The sequence below is a fragment of the Balaenoptera ricei genome, chromosome 1, assembly GCF_028023285.1.
Source record: "Balaenoptera ricei isolate mBalRic1 chromosome 1, mBalRic1.hap2, whole genome shotgun sequence".
Classification (NCBI taxonomy): Eukaryota; Metazoa; Chordata; class Mammalia; order Artiodactyla; family Balaenopteridae; genus Balaenoptera; species Balaenoptera ricei.
The window spans coordinates 109,054,764-109,064,169 of record NC_082639.1 but is presented as its reverse complement, the minus strand read 5'-3'; the positions used below and the strand labels follow the sequence as shown (position 1 = coordinate 109,064,169).

Below are 9,406 nucleotides of genomic sequence, written 5' to 3'. Positions count from 1 at the left end.
TTTATTTGTTCATTCCTTCAACCAACATTTTTATTATTTTTTTAATAGATCTTTATTGGAGTAGAATTGCTTCACAATACTGTGTTAGTTTCTGTTGTACAACAAAGTGAATCAGCCATATGCATACATATATCCCCATATCCCCTCCCTCTTGAGCCTCCCTCTCACCCTCCCTATCCCACCCCTCTAGGTCTTTGCAAAGCACCAAGCTGATCTCCCTGTGCTATGCTGCTGCTTCCCACTAGCTATCTATTTTACATTTGGTAGTGTATATATGTCGATGCTACTCTCACTTCACCCCAGCTTCCCCCTCTCCCGCTGTGTCCTCAAGTCCATTCTCTATGTCTACGTTTTGAGTCCTGCCCTGCAGGTTCATCAGTGAGATGAACATTTTTTTTTTTTTTTTAGATTCCATATATATGTGTTAGCATATGGTATTTGTTTTTCTCTTTTTGACTTCACTCTGTCTGACAGACTCTAGGTCCATCCACCTCACTACAAATAACTCAATTTCATTTCTTTCTATGGCTGAGTAATATTCCATGTATATATGTGCCACATCTTCTTTATCCATTCATCTGCTGATGGACATTTACAACCAACATTTTTAAAGTGCTTACTCAGTATTAAGAATTGTACTGAGACTGGTTCAAGATGGTGGAGTAGAAGGACGTGCGCTCACTCCCTCTTGCGAGAGCACCGGAATCACAACTAACTGCTGAACAATCACGGGCAGGAAGACAGTGGAACTCACCAAAAAATATACCCCACATCCAAAGACAAAGGAGAAGCCGCAATAAGACGGTATCAAGAGCTGCACTGGGGTCTAAAGATTCTTGCCAACCGCTCCTGTTCCTTTTCCCATTACCCTTCAGAAGCATTGACCCCCAGTAACTGTCTTGCACTTCTAATTCCCTCTTGGTGTCTGCTTCTTGGAGGACCTGAACAGACATAGCCTATAAATAACAGAAGACTAGTATCTAGAATGTATATGTAAAAACAAACAAACTACAGATTGATGAGATAAAAACAAATAACTCAATAGAAAATTAGGCAAAAGATACAAACAGGCAATCCACAGAAGAAATCTAAAAAGCCAATGAATACAGGAAAAGATGCCTGATCTCATAGAGAAAGCCAGGGAATCACAACGAAAACCCAAAGCAGCCGAAAAAACAAATAAATAAATAAATATATTAAAAAAAAAAAAGATGAGAAAGTACTTACCCATCTTTAGAGACTTTCCCACATGTGCATAAGGAGACACACAGAAGAATACATTGCAGAATTACTTGAAAGAGGAAAAGAACCTAGAACAATCTAAATGTCCAGCAAGAGAAAAATGGATGAATACACTGTGAAACAGATACGCTACGGAATATCATGCTGCTGTGAAAACAAATAAGCCACAGCAAAAATTTCCACGTGGAATGGAAGTGAAAAACTGACTTTTGGCTGTGAAAAGTCCTAATAACATATACTTTATTTATCTTGAAAAGTTACAAAAAAAGAGAGAGAAGTTAAAAAAAAAGAAAAGAGAGAGACTTGTTTTTCCTCTAGTCTACAGGAAGTAAGTTGACAAGTACTTTTGATATGATTTGTCTTGGCCACACTAGCTGCTGATGGAGACTAATTATGATTTTGTAAATCTTTCATCTATTAAAAACAGACAGAAAAGTGTAAAAAAAAAAAAGAATTATACTAAGTTTCAGGGATTAAATGGATATAAAAAGATTTCAATATTTAATTCTATCTGTATGGGGACCAGATTAAGTGACACATGAACCTAGGTCTTGAAAAATATCTTAAGGCCCTTTCTGAGGTTCTGGAACCTAAAATATTGCTGTCACCAAAAGAGGAAATTGAAACTCTTTATAATGATTCCCAAGCAGTATCAATTCTAAAATAACTTAGCTGGCTAATAATAAATCAGCACAACTGGTTTTGCCATTTTTCACAGAATGTTTATTGAGCATCTGTTATTACCACTAGAAAGAGTTCACATTTATTGAATGCTTACCATGTGTCAGGCGCTACTTTATTTCTTGCTGTGCAAAAATTATTTATTTTTGTGTGTCAGTATTTATTACCATGTGGTAAGCAGTGTATTTAAAGCTACCAGGATGAAACAAATTAGTAAGACATGGCCCTGACTTCTATGAATGTTATAGACTAGTGACAGACATATAAACAACTGATATCAATATTATTAATAATATCAACCATAATAAAATAAATATGAATTATGGAAGCTCAGGAGTGAGTCATTCTTAATCGATTTTAGATGTGGTTTCATTGAAAACAGCTTTGAAAAATCTCAGTGAGCAGAGAAGACTAGGGATTGGGGTGGATGAGGGATTGGAGAGATTTGGGTTGGGGGTGAGGAGTAGGGTTAGGGGAGGGAGGTCGGCATATCAGGCTGAAGGTTCTGGGTGAACAAAGGCACCAAGAGAGCTGTGTGTGTGAATGGTAAGGGCTGCAGTGGCTCTAAATATAGGGTGCTAACACATATACATGGTAGAGCTGAGGACAGAAAGTAGGTTGGAGGTGAGTCCTGGAAGGCCTTGAAAGCCTCTCATGTCCCTAGAAGTTCATATTTTATTTTATAGACACTCAGGCATTTAGTAGGCATCAACTATTTCTTAGTAGGAGAAAGACACTATCAGATCTATATTTTAGCAATATTCCTCTGGCAGTGGTATAAAGAAAAAATAACAGATGAAGAACAAAATGGAGATGCAAGAAATTGGTAAGTCAACGTTTAGGAGACACTGCACATACTCTATTTCTTCTCAAAGAAAGAATACTTAATGGAAGAATGACTCCTGAACTTTTTTGAAGCTTGGGTATGGATTTGGCAGATTGGGAGATGTAAAATGGTATTCAGATACAAAGAACAGTATACTGAAATGTGTAGCATGAGAGACCACATTCGATAATCTGCAAGTAGTTTTTGTTGAGCTTTGTAAAGACCAAAGACAAGCTTGAGAGATGTCTGACTTCCAACTAGGCAAATTTACACATTTCTATTATTTTTATTTTTATTTTTTTTGTCTTTCTGCATAAAGAACATCCCTTAGAACTTCCTTTTGTATGGATATGTGGGCAACAAATTTATTTCATTCCTGTATGTATTTGGGTTTATTTCTAGATTTTCTATTCTGGTACATCAATATGTATATCTATCCTTGACCAGTATCACACATTTATAATGTTTTAATATCTAGTCAGGTTAGTCTTCCCCTTATTACTCTCTTTTTTTAGATTTTTTCCTGAAGATTCTTGCTTTTTATTTTTTCCATGTGATCTATTGAATTAGCTTGTCAAGTTGTCTAAAATTCTGCTGGTATTTTTATTTGGATGACATTAAATTTATATCTTTAATTAGGGAAAATTGACCTCTTTATACTATTGAACCTTCCTATCTAAGAATAAGAGGTGCCTTTATATTTTGTCAAGTATTCTTTTGTGCCCTTCTTATAGATATTGCCCATTTCTTGCTAACCTCTTCTCTAGGGAGTTTATCTTTTATTATTTTTGCAGTTTAAATGGGGTCTTTTCCAATATAATTTCTAATTGGATGTATATTTGAAAGCTATTGATTTCTATTATATTAGTTTTTGTACTCAGCTACCTTACTTTGAATTCTCTTTTGGTTTATACATTTTTCAGTTGATTCTTTTGATTTTTTTTTTTTTTTGAGTATGTAAGCATATCATCCACAGAGGTAAATTTTACCTTTTTCTTTCTCATTTTTACCTCTAATTTCTTTCTTGTCTGTTTGCATTAGGTAGTATCTCCAAAATGATGCTAAGTGATAGAATTGATAGGTCTTGACTTAGAAATATGATTATTTTTATAGATGCATGAAATTCCCTTATAAAAATGTATATAATTTATTTAATTAAACTCCAATAAATGAATATCTATATTGTTTCCAGTGTTCTCAGTTACAAATTATTCTGTAATTAATGATTGATATTTTGACACAAAGAAGTTTTAAAATTATTGTAAATCAAATCTGTTATTACATATTTTTTATTTCTTTCATAATAACAATATTAGGTAACATTTATTGAGCTTAACTATGCAGCCCATACTGTGTTAAATGCTTTACGTATCCTTATTATTGCCATTCTACAGATATCAAATAGCTCCCCCAAGGTAACCTAGCTAGTAAGAGGCTGAGCCAGGAAGCAGACCAGGTCTTTTTTGTTTTTCTCTCTTTTTATATATTTTATTATTTATTTTTATTTTTAACTTGGTTATAGAATATTTTAAACATATATATGAAAGGAGAAAGAGAGTAGTAAAGTGAAGCGCCACATACCCATCATCTAGTGTTAACAATTATCAACATTTTCCAGTCTTGTTTCATCTATCCCTCCTCATTTTTTTTCAGTATTTTAAAGCAAATCCCGGATATTACTTTACTCATATAATGAGGGATTATGTGTAATCCTTCATTATACATCTCTGAGTGAGAAATTTTTTAATATAACCACCATGCCATTAGCACATCCAACAAAATTAATAATTATTTCTTAATATCATTTAATATTTAGTCCATTTAAAAGCCTCTCCTATTGTTTAAGGTGTCTTTTTACTGTTCGTTTACTCAAATTAGTATCCAAACAGTTTTACACATCGCATTTAGTTGTTAAGTCTACTGTATTCTTTGACAGTCACCTCCTCACCCTACACTCCCCCAAAACACACATACTTTTTTTTCCCTTGTAATTGATTTCATGGAGAAGCCAGGTTATTTGTCCAGTAGACTGTCTCATGCTCTGGATTTGGCCGATTGCTTGCTCTTTCTGAATCCAAGGTCCTAGTGCTCTTAGCTACCACAATATACTCTATTTCTCATTATCCTTCATAGATGTTGTGAGGAGTAAATGAAAACTTACAAGTGACAGCCCAGTAACTTTTTAAAATTTAATTTAATTTATTTATTTTTGGCTGCTTTGGGTCTTCCTTGCTGCGCGTGGGCTTTCTCTAGTTGTGGTGTGCGGGCTTCTCATTGCGGTGGCTTCTCTTGTTGAAGAGCATGGGCTCTAGGCACACGGGCTTCAGTAGTTGTGGCATGCAGGCTCAAGTAGTTGTGGCTTGCAGGCTCTAGAGCGCAGGCTCAGTAGTTGTGGCATACGGGCTTAGTTGCTCTGTGGCACGTGGAATCTTCCTGGACCAGGGATTGAACCCGTGTCCCCTGCACTGGCAGGCGGATTCTTAAGCACTGCACCACCAGGGAAGACCAGCCCATTAACTTGTAGTGGCACAGGTATTATAATACTCCTGGCCAATTTTATTTTTTTACAGTACATATCCTTTTTGCTGAACCTTCAGGCTCTAATGCCCTTGAAAAGCCTTTATGAGTCAATGACAGCCTTCATAATACTTACAAACTAAGTTTGTCCACAGACTTCAGGAATCTAATTCTTCACCTCTGGACATTTATAGCCTAAGGTCTGCTTTCCTGTGTCGACTTAAAGAAAAACACACAAGGTAAAAGTTGTGAGTTAAGTTTTATTCAGGGAACTTACTGAGGACTATAGCCTGGGAAATAGCCTCTCAGTAGCTCTGAGGGGACTGCTCCAAAGAGAAAGTGGGAGGAGCCAATATGTATATGATTTTTTTTGGCTGGAAAATACATGTAGTCAAGCATACATCTTGGTAAAAGATTACTGCAAATCACAAAGAACACATATCTCAAGTTAATTATTTTAGTGCTTTTCTATACATGGAAGATGCAAGAATCTGGGGACATTGAAATTCTTGCTTAGCTATGCATCTTAACTATCTGTTAAGCACAGAATGTTTCATCCTATTTTTCCCATCCTGAATTCCCCTCAGGGAGCACTGTTGGTGGGAGGGCCACTGCACTGGGTTACCATTTAACCCTTTGTGTAATGGGATAATGAGCGACACTCTTTGTTCTTTTTGTTTACACCTGAGACTCTACATGTGGATTTAACAGAGCAAAGATGCTATGCTTTTGTAGATAACAGAAAATTCTAAGGAATTAACTGAAAAATTATTAGAACTAATAAATGAGCTCAGCAAAGTTGCAGGGTACAAGATCACTATACAAAAATCAATTTGATCTCTATACAGTAGCAGAACAAACTGAAAATGAAATTAAGGCAATTCCATTTACTATAGCATCAAAAAGAATAAAATACTTAGGAACAAATTTGAAGAAGTGCAACAAACTTCAGTTATAAAATAAATAAGTCATGGGTGATCTCAGAGAGGCAGCAGTGAGTGGTGGCTCAAAGCGAGATCTTAATTACCTGCCCAGGAATTGAACCTGGGTAGCCTGGATGAAAACCGGGAATCCTAGCCACCAGACCAGCAAGGGCTAGGGGCTAGAAGCTATTTTTCTCTGGCTCTTGCCCCCAGTGAAAAATGCATTTCTCATGGAGGTAAAAAAACTGTAAAAACAGGTACAAAGTTTATTATTAGAGACATAGCACAACAACAAGTGGGAAAGCACACAGAGAAACAGTTTGTTTAGTTAAGATAGAAGCAAGGCAGAGATGCCCACCCGGAGAGAAAGGGTGTGGGCATCCTCCCTGATCAGGAGGAGCGCAGTAAAGAGGCTATTAAGTCATTTATATAGGGCAGTTCTTCGGGGTCTTTGTCTTCCTTCTGGCCGATCATCTTGTTTTTGTCCCCCCTGGCTAATTTGTTTCAGGACCCTCCCCCTAGGTGCGCATATACCTCTCAGCCTAGATGGATCTCAATGAAAAGGCATCTGGGAGAAGCAAGACTCATTATGGCCTGGCGTTGTCCCCGGACTTTTGACCCCCCCAAGGAGCCTTTCTGCGCATGTATAGTGTCTCCCTTGCCCCAAGGAGAGGGGGGAAGCTGAGACTCTTGATCCTTTACTCAATCGAGGTTTTGCCCCTCTTTGTTAGTGCCATGACTGTTATCTTAAGGTGTCCACAAGAGACAAAGCCTGGCTATCTACCCTGTTTCTGTTGTTACTTCCATTTTGGAGGGCAAACAGGAGGCTGATTGTAAATGCCTAACCTGGAGCCCACCTACCTCCTGTCTCAGGAAATGCAAACAGGAGGCTAATAGTAAGTGTCCGACCTGAAGCTCGTCTTTTTATCGCCGCAAGAAATGTAAATAGGAGGCCAGTTGTAAATGTCTAACCTGGAGCCCATCTATCTCCTGCCTCATGGGGATGTAATGTACAGCATGACAGCTATAGTTAATAATACCGTATTGCATATTTGGAAGTTGCTAAGAAAGTAGGTCTTAAAAGTTTTCATCACTAGAAAAAAAAATCTGTAACTGTGTATGGTGATGGATGTTAACTAGATTTATTGTGGTGATAATTTTGCAATCCATACAGATGCTGAATCATTACGTTGTACACCTGAAACTAATATAATGTTGTATGTCAATTATACCTCAATAAAAAAAAAAGAAAGAAAAAAAGAAGTGCAAAACTTATACTCTGAAAACTACAAAACACTGTTGGAAAGAAATTCAGAAGACCTAAATAAATGGAAAGACATTGCATGTTCATGGACTACAAGATAATATTAAGATGTCAATACTCCCCCAAATTGATCTATAGGTTCAAAACAATCCCTATCAAAATCCTAGCTGGCTTCGCTCTCGTGGTTCCTCTGGGGAAATAAGGATGAAGCAGGGAGCGGGGCGATTGCGCAGGGGGCGGATCCAGCCGTGGCTTCTGCCACCGCCGCCACCACCATCTCCGTGCTCGTGGCGTGGGAAAGGAGGTGTGAATCCGGGGCGCGAGCCGGCGCCGGCGCCGCTGCTGCAGGGTCGGCGAAGGGAAGGCGATGGCGGATACAGATACACTCAACATCGACTGCATCATCCAACGGCCGCTGAAAGTGAGAGGGTCCAAGCCTGGTAAGAATATGTAGCTACAAGAGAATGAAATCAGAGGACTGTGCTTAAAGTCTGGGGAGATCTTTCTCAGTCAGCCTATCCTACTAGAACTTGAAGCACCACTCAAAATATGTGGTGATATCCATGGGCAATACTATGAGTTGCTTCGCCTTTTTAAGTATGGTGGTTTCCCGCCAGAAAGCAATTACCTGTTTCTTGGGGACTATGTGGGCAGGGGAAAGTCTCATTGGAGACTATCTGCCTCTTACTGGCTTACAAAATCAAATATTCCGAGAATTTTTTTCTTCTTAGAGGAAACCATGAATGTGCCAGCATCAATAGAATTTATGGATTTTATGATGAATGTAAAAGAAGATATAACATTAAACTATGGAAAACTTTCACAGACTGCTTTAACTGTTTACGGATAGCAGCCTTGGTGCATGAGAAAATATTCTGCTGTCATGGAGGTTTATCACCAGATCTTCAGTCTATGGAGCATATTCGGAGAATTATTCGACCAACTGATGTACCAGATCAAGGTCTTCCTTGTGATCTTTTGTGGTCTGATGCCAATAAAGGTGCCTTAGGCTGGGGTGAAAATGACAGAGGAGTGTTCACATTTGGTGCAGAAGTGGTTGCAAAATTTCTCCATAAGCATGATTTAGATCTTATATGTAGAGCACATTCGGTGGTTAAAGATGGATATGAATTTTTTGCAAAGAGGCAGTTGGTCACTCTGTTTTCTGCACCCAATTATTGTGGAGAGTTTGACGATGCAGGTGCCATGATGAGTGTGGTTGAAACACTAATGTGTTCTTTTCAGATTTTAAAGCCTGCAGAGAAAAAGAAGCCGGATGCCACGAGACCCGTAACACCTCTGAGAGGTATGATCACAAAGCAAGCAAAGAAATAGATGTCATTTTGACACTCTCTGTTGGGACTTATAACATATAGTATATAACCTTCATTTTTAAAACTGTAATGTGTGTTGGTCAGCTTGTTCAAATAGTGTTTGTGGCCCCGCCCTCTTCCATTTTTGGCTTAATAAATGGTATTTGCTGGTTATAACAGCAAATGACTCTCCACTCCCAAGGAAAAATGTTTTGTTTTGTTTAGTTCTCTGTTCCTTTTGCAAACAACTTTAATGAAGGTGTTAAAGCTGTACACCCCAGGACAGTTTATCCTGTCTAAGGGGTGAGTGTACAACTGATCTTTTTTTAATTCAGTACAGCCCATGAATAATGTAAATGTTCATTTTCTTTAGGATATAAAGAGGGCCCTAGGGTGCCCAATCTGTACCTGTTATTGTCATAAAATGCATACTATTGGATAAAAAAAAAATCCTAGCTGGCTTCTTTGTAGGAATTGACATGCTGACCCTAAAATTCATATGAATATTAAAGAGATCCAGAATAGCCAAAACAATCTTGAAAAAGAATAGAGTTGAAAGAATAAAGTTCTTGAAAAAGAATATACTTCCCAATTTCAAAACTTACTACAAACCAACATAGTAACCAAGACCGTGTATTAC

General features: G+C 37.8%; 1 pseudogene; it reads left to right on the top strand.

The window, feature by feature from the left end:
* The first annotated feature begins 7,820 nt into the window (after positions 1-7,820).
* LOC132351641 (serine/threonine-protein phosphatase PP1-gamma catalytic subunit-like) lies at positions 7,821-8,788 on the top strand (annotated as a pseudogene).
* Positions 8,789-9,406: the final 618 nt, after the last annotated feature.